The sequence below is a fragment of the Orcinus orca genome, chromosome 1, assembly GCF_937001465.1.
Source record: "Orcinus orca chromosome 1, mOrcOrc1.1, whole genome shotgun sequence".
Taxonomy (NCBI): Eukaryota; Metazoa; Chordata; class Mammalia; order Artiodactyla; family Delphinidae; genus Orcinus; species Orcinus orca.
In genome coordinates, this window is record NC_064559.1 from 208,550,056 (window position 1) to 208,565,324 (window position 15,269).

The 15,269-nt window shown below is 59.3% G+C and overlaps 1 protein-coding gene across 3 annotated transcripts in view; it reads right to left on the reverse strand.

Annotated features, from left to right (window-relative positions):
- KCNAB2 (potassium voltage-gated channel subfamily A regulatory beta subunit 2) overlaps nt 1–15,269 on the reverse strand; it is a 97,065-nt gene that overhangs the window by 80,383 nt on the left and 1,413 nt on the right. The window contains exon 1 of one of the 3 annotated variants that reach the window (XM_033432794.2): nt 2,954–3,110. The exons of the other annotated variants lie outside the window; for them this stretch is intronic. The gene's annotated coding sequence lies outside the window, so the exon portion shown is untranslated. Of the gene's footprint in view, nt 1–2,953; nt 3,111–15,269 lie in introns of those variants that run through there. 3 annotated transcript variants of the gene reach the window in all.

The following is a 15,269-nucleotide window of genomic DNA, read 5'->3' on the forward strand; positions in this document are numbered from 1 at the left end:
CACCTCCACAACCTCCACTTCTATCATGCCCTCCACCTTCACCCCAGGCTGGCTCTTCTTCCCCCAAGCACTGCTGCTTTGGAGTCTTCCCCCACGAACGACCCTCTGAGCTTCAGTTCTCACCTCCATGCCCACGAGCCCCACGGCTGCACCGTCAGCACCCCCGGCCTGAGCCCCAGTTTCAGACTCTGTTGGCCGCATCCACATAGCTGCCCCTGGAACACCCCCTCTCCTGCCCATCTCCACTGCCAGCCTCGGGTCGACCACCTGTCCCCAGAGTCCCATTCCTCTTTCTCCACCGCAGATCCATCAGGCCACGCCTTTACTGGCCGCCCAGGGCCTTCAGCCTCTGGCCCAGTACCTGGGCTTGGTCTGCAGAAGCATTCCCAGCCAGGCCTGACTACTTCTGCAGGCTGCTTCCCACACGCCTGCCTGCCTCTTTTCCCACACACCTGGCCTCGGGCACGCCTGTCTGCCTCGTTCCCTCATGCTCCTGTACCTGTGGCAGCCCCTGCCCTTGCTCCTTCTGTGCCCCACCCTGGGGCGGGTGCCGTGTCTCCCCATCCGCTGGGGACGTCACCAACCTCAGGGTCTAATGCAGTGGTTGCTTCCCCGTCCTGCACGGGTCACCCCACACTATTTGCAGTGGTTACCCCCGGGGCGGCAATAGCGGGGAGGGTGTCGGCACGTTCCATGACTAACACCTCTACCGTCCGAATCTTCTGAACTACTCCGCTAAAGCCCTAAGAAGCAAAGAGCTGGGGCAGGTCTACTCGACTCCAAAGCCAACACTCTTAACGCCCCCTCATGCCATTTTGTCCCAGGCTCCCATGATGATTTCTGGAGAAGAATGCTCCCTGCCGCTTTCTGGTTTAAATCTTTGACACTCGAATGCCAGCCCAGCCTCTGGGCACCCTCATCCCCAGTAAAACCTCCCCCTCTTGCCTAAATCCAACTGGGGGACACATGGGGCTGAGGTCCCCCACCCCACCCCGGCTTTTCTACCTCTTTTATTCACCGGAGCAGGGACGAGGAAGGACTCGTCAATTTGCCCTCAGAACGTGAATAACCCTGGACCAGGCATTCCACCTGTGAACAGGGGGAATGGGGATGATCGGAAGGGGAGGGGCAGGCAAAACACCCTCCAATTCCCAGAAAACAAGCCGGTGGCTCATTCTGGAATCCCCAAGACAGGGATTTTCAAAGTCTGTGTGTCCTGGTCACATCTGAGATAGTTCTCGAATCTAATATTTATCTACTTATTTTTCCAGTTATCTTTGAATTATGACAAGTAATGCTGGCTTTCCCTTACTTGCAGGAATGGCAAGTTTCATTTCAAAATAAGCTTATTTAAGAAAAAAGTTTAACCAGCTGAAAGAGAAATGCAAACTCTGAAACACGTCTGGCTGTGTGCACATATGACTCAGAGCATCAGATGAAAGGCCAAGGACTGGAGTGTGGAAATACTTGCCAAAGACAGAGAGACAGACAGACAGAGATAGAGAGACAGACGCATCTGAGTGCAGGAGGGGGAGTGCTTCCTGAAACCCACAGCCTCAGAGTCTCCTCCCCAGAAATCCCAGGAGAAGGCATGTAGACTCCACCGCAGAACCACAGGGCAAAAGTGAGTTCCAGGTGGTCATGCAGTTCTTTCTTTTCTTTAAAACTAATTTTCCTCCCCTTTTGTGAAAGCATGTCAGAGTTCCTCCAATTACAGGAAGTTTATCAAGAGAATCTAGGGAGAGACCAGAACCCTGGCAGGATGTAGCGTTCCAGGCCAGCCCCGGAGAGCAGCTCTGATGAGGGTCTGGGTGGGCGGACGTGCCTCGGAAAGGGGGTGTGTGTATGCACGCACACGCACACAGCCCACAGGTGTGCATACATGCACGCACACGCACGCACGCACACACAGGCCCACTCTACCCATCGGCCAAGCAGCCCGAGGTCTGCGGCCGCTCGTGTTCCCCAGGAGATGCTGGGGAAGGCCTCTCCTCCCTCAGGCTGGAAGCTCCGCCCCAGGTCAGGCCAGAAGGGTGGCCGGAGCTTCCCGTGTGTGGGAGGACTTGCAAGCTCACGGCCCGCGTGCCAGGTGGTTGCAGGCCAGCCCCGGGGAGCCTCCCGCTGCTCCGAAAAGCAGATGCTCCACAGAGCAGGTGAAGATGAAGGACCCAGGATCCCCCCCCCGGGTACGGGGGGTGGTGGCTAGAAGGACTTGAGAGCCATCTGGGCGACCCAAACGTCCAGCCAGAGCACATCTCAGACACGACTCAGAGAGTGTGTCCCACACCTTTGGGGTAGGCTGAGGGGCTGTGCCCGCCCCTCCCTCCCCTGGGATGAAGCGCACCCAGGGGTGCTTTTCCTCCCTCTGGGGCCTGGCTGTGCCCACTTCCTGCCTCAGTGGATGCTCCCAGAGCCATGGGTGGGGCTGTCTCCCTGGGAAGAGCCGGGCCCCCATCAAGGCAACAGGCATCTCCTCACCCAGCGCCCCAGGCCTGAATGCCCCACGTGCACCAGCCCCTCTGTGGAGGCTGAGGGTCAGGGGGCCACACACAGCGTGAGAACTGGCTGGGGGTGTGCCGTGGGACAGAGCTGTGTCGCCCACACTCCACAGCCCCAGCTCTCTTTTCACACCGAGGGCGTTTCTCGCCTGTTCTGGTATCTGGACCTTGTCCCTCAGAGGGGAGAGGTTCTTAAAGATAAAGAACAGCGGAACCAGAGCGACCTGTCCCCAGTGCTGACCAGTGTCAGGGGGACAAGGGGGGCTTCCTGCTGCAGGATCGGGACTCGGCTGACTGCCCGTGAGGGCCTTTCCCTTACGAAACCCAAGCCCTGTCCTTCACGCCAAATAGAAGACAAGCTGCAGGTCTTAATGGCCCACCTCTAGGATTCCCTCCCCACTGGCGCCGGTGAGGGGGTCCGGGTGAGGCAGCGGCTCCCGGCCCCCCACACTCACCAGCTCCCTGGGGGGCGGTCGTGCAATCCCAGAGGACTCCAGGCAGCACCCACGGGCGGCACTGAGTCCCGGACACCCTGCGGTCAGCATGCCTGCGGCATCTCCAGCCCCTTGGCCGCGGCTGCAGTGCCGCGAGTACCTGGCTGGGGCGTCAGAGACAGAACCTCTGCATCCGCAGCGTGATAACCAATGAGCCGAGGGACTGCGGGAGGGCGAGGGGAGGGGGAGGTCCGAGCACGCGCTTCCCCTCCCCCTTAAGTGGTCCTGGTTTTCCCCACTCCTTGGGGGGCATCCGCAGTAAGAGGGACAGAGAAATGCCGCATCTCCTATCAGAGCCGGACCGAGGTCTTTTGAACTGAGCCACGGCGGGAAGAAAACACAGAGTTTGGGGGGCGGGGGCGGGGAGGAAGAAGCACCCCTTGCCAGGGATTAGGGCTGTGACCCCGTGACGATTCAAAGCCTGACTCGGCAGCTGACACAGGAGGGAGCAGAGACGGCCCAGCTCTCGGCAGATGGCACGTGGAGGGAGCAGCTCCAAGCTGCTTCCTTTGGCCCGGGCAGGGGGGTGGGTTTTAACCGCTTACCCCCCAGGCTGGGAGCAGGAGGGAGAGGCCGGCACCCTGGTGTCCCCCAGACAGGCAGCCTCAGAGCCCGTCTCTCTAGTCCAAGTGGACACGTTGGCGCCCTCTTGTGCCACCAAGCAGTCCCTGGACACTCGGCCCTCCCCCAGGGCTGGTGGGGTCTCTTCCTCTCTGGAGCCTTGGACAGCCCACACCCCGAGGGGCCCTCCAAGCAGGGTGCCGGGCAGGGAGGACCTGGGGAGCCTGGGTGTTCCCATCTTGCCCGCTGCTACGAGTTTCTGCAGTAACACTGGGGGGCTGGTGGTGGGCCATGGGCACGGGGGCCACCTACTTCTGGCCAGCCCCGTGCAGGGGCCTCTGGTCACCGTGTCCAGCCAGGCCCCTCCCCTGTAGACGGCACAGCGCCTGGCACAGCACAAGGCTGACTGTCTGCAGCTGATCCCCCAAACGCCGCGTGATCACGTACACGGTGGTGCGGGACCCCTGGGCTTTACAGGCATTTCAGCGGTGACCCTTAGAAGAAGTTGAGCGACAGACCTAAAGGCTGTAGCACAAGCCCGTCCCTCCCCGGGGGAGGCACAGGCTGGCATCCTGAGCTATCTGAGCACCTGCCCTCGATGGGACACGCTGCGCTGTCTCACCTGCTCACCTTGTCACCCACAGGTGAGCTCCATGAAGCCTCCCCAGGCTGCTGGGCCCACCACTCTGAGGCCAGGAAGGGGACTCTACCCTCTAAGTACGCTGGCAGGTATGGCCGGGGTGACCCCATACTGGACCCCCTCCTCACTGCGGGCCCCGGCTCCGGGTGTAACTGCTGGCTTTCCAGAGAGGGGGTCCGACTCGACCCAGCTCGACCCCAGGTCCACACCCCATACTCCCACTCTTACCCGTTAGCCAGTAACACCCAACATGCAGTCCCTGCCAAGGGGGAAGAATCAGCAGACCAGAAAGAAAGCCATAGGAGCTTCTGGAGGGGACCCTGGGGGTGGTGGTGGGGAATCAATGGCGGAAACCTGCTGTGGTGGCTCAAATTGTGCCCCCCGCACCCCAAACATATGTCAGAGTCCCGGTCCCTGGTATTAGTGAACAGGACCTTACGAGGCAAAAGGGTCTTTGCAGATGTAATTAAGGTCGGGTCATCCTGGATCGGGGTGGACCCTACATCCAATGACAGGTTTCCCTAAAAGAGGAAAAGACACAGATGCAGGGAAGGAGGCATCGTGATGGAGGCAGAGACTGGGGTGATGTGTCCCCCTTTGCTGGGGGGGGGGCCTGTGTCCCCAGCCCTGGTTCAGTTCCACACCTTGAGGGGAGCGGCAGTTTGCAGGGAAATTTCTGCAGCCCTCGTTGCATTAGCATTTGTGAACAGGCTCCTGGGGCCCTCCCCACTCCCCAGGGGACTGTAAGAATAAATAACAAATGATTTCAAAGCGGATCATGCTGCTGGTACCACATGACAGAGGCATGAAAGATTAATATCTTGCCCATGCAGCACTACGCTAGCGATTGGAAAGCCAGCTTTATTCCACCTCATCCATTAAAGGCTCTGCTGAATTAAAAGAGATGCAAAAGAAAGCCATCAGGCACTGTGCCTTTGCAATCATATAATTAACAGGAAAAAAATGCGTTTTTAAATGAAAGTACTCATTGCAGGTGAGGCTGCAAAGAAGCTACTCCAGTGAGACGTTGCTGCTTCGCGGATGCGTGGCACAATCTTTTGGGAAAGTAATTGGGCAATAGATCCATAGCTTGGGATGCAGAAATCCTACTTATATAATGTAACCTAACCGTCCAAGAGAGGAAATAAACTTAGATGCACACCCGTGTTCAAGACAGCATTATTGGGAAGAGTGAAAGAATGCTAAATCCCTAAGGAGATCATGTTTCAGTGAATTTCGGGGAAAACGATAGGCTATAATTCGGTCACTGGCAGTGACGTCTCCCTGTTTGGGAAAGTCTCCGGCAGTGATGTGAGTGGGGGAAGAGGGGAGTCCCACGATTCTGCAGGCGGGAGGGGAAAGCATACAGGAGAGTGGGGAGGGGTGCCGCCTCCCAACCGCACTCTTCCTGCCTCAGACTCAGCGACCCCCTTCTGGTGGGAGGGTCTGCGTAAATGAGGCAGGGAAAGAAAGGATCCAGCGGGGCTCTGCCAGCACTGAGCTGAGAGCTGGGCTGGACCTTTATGCGGTTTCCTCTTACCAGGAATCCTGGCGACCCCAGCCCAGGGGCGAGGCCAAGTGTGAGTATCCATCCCGTTAACAAGGCAACATGGGGCCCAGGGTCCTCTGCGGGCTGTGTGACCTGAGGTCAAGCATGGAAGCTGTTCTCACCCATGAAGCACCTACTCCTGGGGTGGCTGGAGGGTTAAGAGTAAATGCTTGTAAGGTTTAAGCAAGAGCCTGACAGAGCAGATCCCATTCCAATGGTGGCCGCTGATACAAATAATGATAGGACAGCAATTACCCTACCCCCCCTCATACCCGCCATCAACGTCATCACTGTTGGCATGACCAGCATGATCGTTGCCCTCATCATCACCACCATCACCATCACCACCACCACCAGCATCATATGAACTGCCTGCCTCCTTCCTGCTGTGGGGCAAAGGCTTTCAGCCGTCCAGCCTCCTTCCTGCTCCCATGGAAACCTGCTCACGGGACCATGGCCTTCTCTGCCTGCCGCTTGGGACCACTCAATCTGGATGCCCTGGGACGGCTTCTGCAGTTAGAAGGAATTAACTTCGCATAATTAAGTGGCTCTGCTATAAACACATGAACGTGGCTGCTGGGCACTGAGCACGCAGTCTGTTCGGGGAGGCTGCCGGGCTGCAGGACACAGCCCATCTGTCCAGATGCCAGGTGGCTGGGAGCCTGTGGCCGCCAGCCTACGATGCCTGCCCCCGCACCGGAGCTGCCTCAGCACACAGGCTCTGAGCACCGGGCTGTGTCTTGCCCTCAGCTGCAGGGGTGCATCCTCGCTGACTGCCATCTTTGGCTGGGTGCCAGGCCGCAGAGGCCACGGCTGCTCTGCCCTCCCTGGGGCATTGCCTGTTGTTCGGAGTGTGGCAGGATTGTGCCCTGGGGATAAGATACTTTGCGGAGAATCTGTCAGTGGGGTGGCCAGCCTGGGGGAGATGGAATAAGGGAGCCCACGGTGGGGACGGCCACTGCCTGCTTCCAGGGAGCCCAGGCTTGGTCCCACGGCTTCAGCTCAAGGATCCAAAGCTCACCAGGCAGCTCCTCCAAGCAGGGCCTCTGAAGGTTCCTGGGGTGGACGAGTGGACCGAAGGGGAGGTGGGAGACCTGTCCTGCCTACAGGCAGCACCAGGGCCGGTGCTAGGACTTCATTCCTGGAGTGGAGCCTCACACAGAAAGGATGAGTGGAGGATTGCCAGGACGGTAACATCACCTCTTTGCAGCTCCGAGCCCTTGACATCAATGCTGTGAGGGGATGGGAGGCAAGGGCAGCCGTCCGACACTTGCGAAGCGCTGGCTCAAAGGACCGTGGGCTCTTGGAAGTTGGGGAAATCAGCCTGGGTCAGGCTAGTGTTCCTCGGGCCTAAAGGGAGGGTGACAGGCCTAGTGGTCCTGCCTCTGCACCAGCAGTATTCACCCACATGTAAAGGGAAATGAGCATCCCTCCAGAGGACCAAGCATGGGCCGTCTGGCTTAGGAAGCGGGGAGGCCTGGGTTGGGGGATGCGGGAGCACCCCGAAAATGGTCTGATGTACGGAGGAGGTCCCAGGGAGGATGTGGCACAAGGTTTGGTTCTTGCCCAGGGGTTTCCCTTCTCTGATCATCCCGAGTCAGGTGGCAGCCACTAGCCCGTAGGCCAGGGTGCCCCATCCGTTCCCAGCTCCGCAGAGGGCGGCCCCAGCTTGCGGGGGTGGGTGGGCCTTACACGAGCTGTTTCCTACCCTGTTCTACCTTCTGGGAGAGTCCATCGTTCCTGATCGTTGCTGAGAGGCTGCTTCTGCCACGTGCCTGCCCAAGGGCTGAGCTGGGGGTACAGAGGTGACGGGACAGACGCACCCCGTCCTTATGGGGCACACGCTCTAGGAGGCACCGGATGTCAGCAGCAAAGACCATCCTGGAGCGTTGCTCAGAGAGACCTACAGGATGTTGGTGAGGGCTGCTCAGGGGGTGAACACAGGCTGGCAGTCAGAGAGCTGCATGGTGGCCCCAAGCTGCCAGCAAGTGTGATTCCCCTCCAAGCCCCAGTTTCCCTCTCCTCAAGACAAACAGGCTGGACCACATGCATCAAAGAGTAAGAAGCCTGAAGGGACTTTCCTGAGGACTGCTGGCTGGAGGAGCCCAGGGACCCCAGCCCCACAGTAATAAACGAAATAAAGCCCCGTAGTACTTCAAATGCCTGCGGCTTGGGGGCTGCTCTAGAGACCAGGGGTTCTGCCTGAACCTGGGAGCAAGTGTCCTCTCGTCCCCTCAAGGGATTGGGGAAGGGTCCCCTGAGCTGTGCCCTCTCCCCCTGAACTGGGGCCCTTTTTGTTTTCAGAGCTTTGGGTGACTGTTTGGGGCTGCACCCGCTGCCGCCTCGCCTGCTGTCCGCAAAGGCTGCTACCCAGGGCCCCACGTGGCTGTACCATGGGTCCCCACCAGGGCCTCCCAGCGGGTGGCTGGGAGCCTCCAGCAGTTCCCCACGGTTACCATGGTTACCAGGCTGGGGGAGGGTGGGGAGAAACCCTGTCCTCTGCATCCCTCCCAGTGGTACCCCAGTGGGCTTTGTCAGAACCTTCCAGCCCTGGGTGAGGCAGAGCGTGAGGGCCCAGCTGGGCACACAGGCTCCGTGTGTGTTTTGGGGGGAGCTGTGGTAATCACGGTAGCTGGAGCAGCTCAGGGCTCCCGAGGGAACCACGGGCACGGGACAGGCCTGGGGGCCTTGAGGGACCTGGTCAGCTTCCTTTCCCCCGTTCTGGATGCATGACCCAGCTTAGCCCCACAGGTGAGCCTCATCTGTCCGTTTGCTCTTGCCAAGGACGTGGGATGCCTGGAATAGGGATTGCAAATTCCAGCACAACATCGTCCCCTTTCTGCATGGACACAGGTGCTCTGACTCCCAGCAGCAGGGGATGCCTCCCCGTTTACACCCTCCTGTGTCCTGGTCAGGATACATCTTTCTTCTAAAGATGAGCAGCCCTGAGATCTCTCCTCACTTAGCCCGGCGTCCCTCTCCTGAGGTCCCCCCAATACCCCAGGCCATCTCTCACCTTCTGGCACAGCTCTTCCTGCCCAGAAGACCGCCCTGTCCCTTCTCCCTTTGTCACCCAACACAGAGCCACACCGGCTCCCTTCCCGACCACGTGGGATGCACACTGCCCCGTCCTGCCTGCTGGGCCTGCAGACAATTCCGTTGTCGCCCAAGTGGCACCTCCGTGGGCTGGAGCCCGTGTCTCCTCCCCCACCGACGGTGGCCTCGTCTACCCCCCTGCTTCTCGGGTCAGTGAAGGAAGGGGTGACGTGCAGCATGGCCACACCTGCACAAAGCCAGAGCAGGAGCAGGGTCGCTCCTACAATCAACGACCGTCCCTCGAGTTGCGACATCAGGCCCAGGGTGGCCGATGAGTCTCATCTGAACAGGCTCTTTATTTAGGACGTGGGTCCACATTTACCCATAGGAGCTGCCCCACGAGCCGTCAGAGGCCTTTCCCAAACCCATCCTTCGGGGTGAAGAGGGAGTATGGCAGCCTCCCCAGTAGCATCCCTGGAGCCTCTGATGTGTCCTGGGCAGGACGTGGGCAGGTATAAGCAGGGAGGCGTCCCCAGCGCCTGTGCCCCTACAGAAAGGGAGCGATGTTTTGCTGGGATTTGCAATCCCTATTCCGGGCATCCCATGATCTTGGCAAGAGCAAAGGGACAGTGATGGCTCCGGGCAGCCTAAGCTGGGTGACTAAAAACCTTCTCCTCAGTGAGAGGCAAAGGCAACGCTCCCCAGGGGGGTGAGGGAGCCACTGAGCAGAGGTGGGGGCTCACGAGAGGGGGAGGGGAGATGCCACAGGTTCAGTCCCAAGTGACAGGCTGGCTCCCGGGAGGGATGCCCACTTCCGTCACACGGGGCAGGTGCTCAGAGAGTCAGCATCCTGACCAAAGCTCATTCCAGGAGCACTGGGCACCACTAACACCAGCATCTCCCCACCCCCGGCAGGATTGAAGCTCGATTCGGGATCCGAAGCTGACAAAAGCGTAGCAGGTCGCCCAGTAGCACAGGGGCTTCCTACGTTCCACAGTGTTGAAGAAGCCCCAGGAAGGCTTGCTCACCAGAGCTTGCAACGATCAAGGCGTGTTTCCTTGGGTGCTGCTTTACGAAGTGGAAATGGGAAAGTTTATGACAGACTGGGGAGTGTTTCTCAAAGTGTGGACTTGGAGCCCTGGGCCAGTGGCTGCTGAGCTGCACCAGGACCCACAGGGGCTGTTTTCAGGCACTGCCCCCTGTGACTCCGATGTGTGCCCCGGGGCTCAGGACTGCCTGGCACCACTGGGGCCACTGCAGTCTCCGCATTCTTATCCTCTGCAGCTGCATCATATGCAGAGCCGCCCATGAAGCTGGAAGGATGAGCCCCGCAGTTCACAGGGACCCCAGAAATGTCCCCATAAGGGCAGGACACAGAATCACGCACCACGGAGACTGAGGAGGCGGCCGATGGACCCGGTTAACCAGGAAAGTGACTTTTCTTCCCACCCACCTGCTAACCCCGGGAGCACGCCCCCTCTCGCCTCCCTTCCTTCTTTCACTGTCACATTTCTCAAGGGCCATTTAGGCAGCAGAGTGCAAAGGTCGGGGGGCAGGCGCTGGCACCCGACAGCCGGGATTCAGATCTTGACTCCTCGATAGTGCCCTGTGGCCTGAGGATAGGCACCTCGGCTTTCAGTGACTGTTTCTGCACCAGTAAAATGCGGGCAATGGCAGCTCCTTGAATTGAAGGAGTGGACACAGAACAGGGCAAAGACATGGCATGTGCACCTGTTATGGGGGGGCAGCTGTTGCCTCCCCTCTTGGCAGAGACTGTGGCCCCAGCAGCGTGGGGCCCACCTGATGCAGCGGACACCTGCCCCCACCTTCTATCTCCCTCTCTGACTGGGCTCCAGGATAACCCAGGGTTTCCTCCTGTCTTGACCTTCACCTTCCCTCTCAAATCCTGCACTCACGGCCGCTCCCTGGGCTCCGTCTTCTGCCCCCTTTACTCTTGGCCCCACCTCCTGGGTGACCTTGTCCACTGCCAAGGCTGTGACTGGTGGGGGGCTGGCAATCACCTCTGGCTTGAACCCCGTTTGAACCCATGGCTGTCCCTCTCGATGCCCACAGCCATGATTGGCCGAGGCAAAGACCTTGGACCCAACGAGGCAGGGTCAGCAGGATGTAGCCCGAGCAGACCCAGCGATGAAAAGGGGACCTGGGGCTCCCCTTACTGCCCGCATCTCACTGCCACCCGGCTCCACGGCAGCTTTGCTGTGATGCTCTCCTGCCTACTCATTCTACTCATCTGCTCGAGACACACTTACGGGGTCCCACTCTGTGAGCAACGCTGGGCCTACAGCAGCACACAACACAGATAACAGTCTCTCTTTAGGATGACACGCGATCTCCCCTGCCATCACACATGGTCCTCACCCCACACTGCAGACACATCTGCCTCCTTCATCCCGGTGTGGACATGTCACTGCTGGCTCCAAAACCCCCAGGGGTCTGACGGCTGGTCTCCCAATCTCAGTTCCTGCTCCCCCTCAACGACTCCCATATTCACGTCCCACCTGTGCTCCCCCTGGGCCTCGGCCACTGTCCAAACCCCTGGTCCTCCCTCCGGGGCCTGGCCTGTGCAGGGCTCTCTCCAGGCAGTCCTTTCCCAGTTTTGCTATCACAACCCTGTCTTCTTTCAGGGTCTGGGTCAAGTATCAAGCCCGCCTGCCCCCCATCTCTCCTCTATCAGCAGAGGCTTCTCTGATGGTTCCTGGTCTGTGGTTGGGTTAGGCGGGTCTTGCTCACCCTTGGCCTTTCAAATGTCTGCCGCAGAGGGCTTTCCCATCGGCGGTAGTTATAGGTTTGAAACAATGCTTAAATTCTAATTTACTTTTTAATGCGTGGATTCTTTAGAATTTCCTTGTGCTAGTTATTTCTGAGTCTCCTCCATCCACAAGGGGCAGGAAGGGCACTGTTTCCAGAGAGACCCTGCCACCGCAGAGCACTCGGGAAGGCAAGGCTCCCGGGCAGATTTCTAGCTCCTTCTGCCCTGGGCTGTATTTGACAGCGTGTGGACATCAGGTTGCAGTTCACTCTGAGAGATCGTAAAGCTGCTGAAGGATGGAAAATGAAAACATGCTGTGCTGCAGAGGGTGGGCGTGCCTGGGGTGGGGCTCTGCAGCCCCCACGGGCTACTGTACAGGGCGGTAGGCGGGCAGACGGATGCCCCGCAGGCTTGCGCACCCGGCCCTCCAGGAGGCCTGGGGTTGGGAGGACAGGGCAAGCCGTGTCCCTCCACTCACTGGGAGGCCATGATCTGCAGAGACAGCAACAGGCTCCCCCCAACCCCCTTCCTCCACAAAAGCCGCCAGCTGGGTTCTCCCAGGCTGTTCCCCAGGAGCACCCAGCCCCTCTGAGGAGCCCCACGTGGGCTCATGAAATGACTCAGAAGGGGACCCCTGGGCTCCAGGTAGAGCGAAGGTTTGCGCTCAGTCTATGACTGGACACAGAGGCTGGGAAGCTGACGGAGTGCCCGCCCCGTGCCAGGGACTGTCCATATGCCTCTACTTGCCTCATTTCACCAATCCCGAAAAAGGGAGACACAAGTACAGGGCCAAGCGGCTGGGAGAGTAAGAACCGGACATTCAGAGAGCTAGTTCTCCACTGGGGGCCACGGGCCAAGACCCCAGACAGAGGGCCCTGCGGACGAGACCCAGTGTCTACGGGACCCAAGAAGTTGCTCGCTTACTGGGGAAACTAGCACGACGATGAACGGTTTGCCGGTTTGTTTTGAAGCCAGGGCAGGGATCTGAGCAGGAGAAGCATACACTTGGCTTTCAACCGTTGAGCTGGATGGCGGCTCTCAGCCACTCAGCAGCTGGAGCTCAAGATCAAGACCACGTTAGGCGGGGAAAACCCCCGAAGAGGGCTCAGGACCCTGGTGGGGAAAAGCTCCCTACCGGGTCTGCAGCACAGGTGTGAGGCTGAGGGACCGTCCCCAGCCCATCTCCGCTCTTCCCCCTTTCCCAGTCCTAGTTAATCTGTACCCTGTGTGGCATTAAGACAGTCAGTTCTGCAAGAGCCTGTGTGCTGGAGCTAGAGGGAGGAGAGGCTGACTGCAACGAGGAAGTTCAAGGGAGGCAGGCAGGTGCCAGGGATGTGGGTGAAATAGGATGAGGGGCACATACAAGCCTGTGGATACCGGGTCTCCAGGGCTAACCACCTGGCCACTTGGTGGAGTAGGGGGTGACCTCCTGAGACCCTGTCCTCTGTGCTATGAGTTAGAAAGCGTGCGGGTGCAGGGCACACTTCAGCTGGGGGGGCCGGGCCCAGAGTGCATCCCTCAGTGTAGAGGGAGAGGAAGGCTAGCCCCGTTTTAGCCCCGCGGGATGTGGCAAAGGGTAAGAAGACCCAGCATCTGCTCAAGGCCACTCGGACAGGGAGACTCATGTTCTCGCCAAGCCCAGGCCGGAGAGAAAGCTTGAAGCGCCCCCCGCCCCCACCCAGTGACCCGATGACCTGTTGGGTGATGTTCCCACCTGGCCCCTTGTGTGTTTTCTCCTGGGGAGGCCCTGTCCCTTTTTCTCCTCTGTACTGGCTGAGCCAAGGACCACATTTCCTCCGAGTCACCCCAAAGAAAGGGGGGGCACGCTGTGGGTGGAGGGCTGAGCATGCTGGACTTCCCATCATGAGAAAGGCAGCTTCCACGTCCCTTGGGAGCTGGGATTGAACCTGACCCTCCTGCACTTTGGAGGGGACGCATCTCTGGGGCGTAAGGATTTCCTGCACTTGCTGATGGGCTGGAGGGGGCCTGGTGCAGTGGGAACAGAATCCAGGAGGCCGGGTCCCTCTCACCACCGCTCTGTGCCTGTTTCCCATCCAGGCTAAGCAGCCTCCCTCGCAGGGCTGTTCAGGGTTAAGGACCCGCAGCGAAGCAAGGTCGAGGTACAGAGTCCTTCTTCTTCCCTTTCATCTCACCCGGCGGCTCGGCCCCTTGCCATCTCTTTGATGACATCTTTGGAACCACAGGGCCCTGGTTCTGAGGAACTGCCAGGCCGGGCAGGACGCTGTCACCGAGAACTCTCTGAGGTCGGTAGCATCTCCCACCCCGACAGCCCCAGTGACTCAGACGCAGCCAGGGTGCTGTTTCCTCCACGTGTGTCAGCACCATCTCACAAGTGCGTCCTGAAGGGTGGCTAGAGCTGGTGGCTGGCATGTTCCCGGGGTGCTGGTTTCCTCCAAGGGCAGTACCAAGGAAGTGACCTGGCTCAGACTGGTGGGAGGTACGGGGCCTGACGCGGCTCACCAGAGTGACCTTGGAGGAGTCTCTGACTTTGCCAAGGCTTCCCTTGTGTCTTCCAAAGGGGAAGATGCCCAACCCCTTGTAGCTCTAGCGTGCTCGCCTCTGTGAGGCAGGATCCCTGGCTGCGGAAAGGGGAGAGGAGGGGTCTCTGGCCCTGGACACCTTCAGAGACGGTCCTCCCCGAAAGCTGCCTGCAGTGTCACTGTTCTGCCTATCATTCAGGGACTCCAGGAAATGGCTCTGGCTCTGGGACCTTTGGTGAAGCAAAGGTCATGGAGAAGTGAAGGTCAAGGACTAGATACACGCTCCTTCTAGCCAGAGTCCTGGGAAACCACACACGTTCGTTCCCCTGGATTCCAGCAGTGGAGGAGGCCTTCCTTTGCCACATGCGTGCTGCCCAGTTGCCATGGGCCCATCACCGACAAACAGGAAAGTCTAGAGGAGGCTGCCTCCCTTACCGGAAACTGTCAAACCAAAACTTGTGCCACTCACTTCCTCCTGAATCATTTGGGGTTTAGAAGATCATTGAAAAAGGAAAGAAAGCCAGCCCCATGGTGTGAAGCTTCTCAATCCGCCCCACCCCGGAGCTTGCTCACCCCTCCATCCCCCAGAGCCTCGGCCTGTGACCCTCGCCAGACGAGCAGTAGTGCCTCCCCCAGAGCCTCGGCCTGTGACCCTCGCCAGACGAGCAGTAGTGTCCGTCTTGCCACACCTCCCGTGTGCCACTGCTTTCACGCCCATTCATTCCCGTCCAGGCGCCACGTCCAGACCCAAAGGGTTTGAGCAGGAGACCCAGTTTCGCAGTGCTCGTGACCCTCCCTCCCCCTGTGCCCTGGTTCAGTCCCCACACTGGCTGTCTGCTGGCACAGCACAAAGAGGCACAAAGAACGGGACCTCGGTTTTGTAGGGGAGCCTCCAGCAGGCTGCTTTCGAGGTAGGAATGTGCTGCAGCCTGAACACCCTCGATGTCATGGAGGCCGGGGGTGGGCATGGAGAGTGTTCCTGATGGACAGGACCCCGGGAGCCAATGCCCTCTGGGCCCCCGTTGTGATAGCACAGGGGAAGGACCCCAAGAACCGCACACAAGCCTGGGGTCTGCAGGTAGATGCAAACGCCAAGTAACAGTCTCCACACTCAGGTCCCCAAACCCTGCAACGTGGGGCCTGAATGCGGTTTTGTGTGCAGAGCAGGAGGTTGCTCCTGGCATTGGGAGGCGGAAGGCGTTTGTGAGGGGGAGGAGAAG